The sequence below is a fragment of the Diaphorina citri genome, unplaced genomic scaffold (genome assembly GCF_000475195.1).
Source record: "Diaphorina citri unplaced genomic scaffold, Diaci psyllid genome assembly version 1.1 scaffold13265, whole genome shotgun sequence".
In the NCBI taxonomy this organism is placed as follows: Eukaryota; Metazoa; Arthropoda; class Insecta; order Hemiptera; family Psyllidae; genus Diaphorina; species Diaphorina citri.
The window spans coordinates 1-1,363 of NW_007390633.1; the positions used below are offsets into that span (position 1 = coordinate 1).

A 1,363-nucleotide genomic window follows, 5' to 3' on the forward strand; every position below is an offset into this window, starting at 1 on the left:
AAGAAAAGAACCTGATTATTAAAAGTCAAGTCTAGGGGACGGGATATCTCAAGGCAAGTCACAAATATTATTTCTTTGGATGTTTTACAGGATTCCCACTTAGTGCTTTACGTAATTTCTACAAGCTTTTCCTACCATCCGGAATGTTTTCCCCCTACCCGAAGTTCTTCCAAGAAACCGGATTATTCCATCAATTTAACTATACAACGGCTTTATCTCAAAGTTCAACAAAGCAAGACAAAGCACTCCATAACCAATTCCTCAATCAACACACTGGCCCTAAAACAAATTCCATTTGACAAATTTACATCGAAATTTGAACATAAAGTTTATCCAGAGGGAAGAATCAAACCAAGGACTTCTTACCTGCATGCTGTTTCTTTTTCCTCTTGACCGCAGCCTCTATCATGGTGACTAGATCTTCCTTATTATGAGGTTTACCTGAAGATTCACGTTAATTACAAAGCTAAATGTAATTATTGCAACGAAAAGCCATAGTCTCAACTGTCGTAATAAACGAGATATCTCAAGGCAAGTCACAAATATTATTTCATTGAATATTTTACAGGATTCCCACTTAGTGCTTTACATAATTTTTACGAGATTTTCCTACCATCCGGAATGTTTTCCCCTACCCGAAGTTCTTCCACGAAACTCAAAGTTCAACAAAGCAAGACAAAGCACTCCATAACCAATTCCTCAATCACCACACTGGCCCTAAAACAAATTCCATTTGACAAATTTACATCGAAATTTGAACATGAAGTTTATCCAAAGGGAAGAATCAAACCAAGGACTTCTTACCTGCATGCTGTTTCTTTTTCCTCTTGACTGCAGCCTCTATCATGGTGACTAGATCTTCCTCGCTGCAACCTCCTCGCAATGCATCCCTGTAATAAGATGGGATGTTAGTTATAGGTGTTATGACTTATGACTTTATATTGTCATTTGCCGATAGCGTTACGGGGTGCTTCCTTTTGCATTCCGTGTCCGTGAGATAGGCATGGTACCTTTCTCATGTGACGGGGTTTATAACGTTGATATAATAAAGAATCAATTGAACAAAATGCTTTTTAACAGCGGTGATAGCACAATGAATGCAACAGTCCCAATGGATTATTGAAGTCAAGTAACGTTGGGCGTGGTTGGAATCCGGATGGGTTCTCTGAGACTGACTTTTCGCAGTCCCACTCAGACTGGGTGACGTTAATGTAAGTAGGCGTGTAAACTACCGCCAAATAAAGGGGCAGGGTAAAACCAACGTCACTAAAACCTTGACAGTTAAAAGTCTAGGTTTCCCTCACCTTAATGAGATCTCTGTGTTTCCAAACAGGCAAACTTTGAGGCTTCCATCAGCCATGAG

General features: G+C 39.6%; 1 long non-coding RNA gene across 1 annotated transcript; it reads right to left on the reverse strand.

Moving 5' to 3' along the window:
* Positions 1–843: 843 nt before the first annotated feature.
* On the reverse strand, positions 844–1,363 carry LOC113473042. The gene is made up of 2 exons (XR_003395129.1): positions 1,305–1,363; positions 844–890 (listed from the first exon to the last, which is right to left on the reverse strand). It is a non-coding gene; the product is annotated as an uncharacterized LOC113473042 (long non-coding RNA).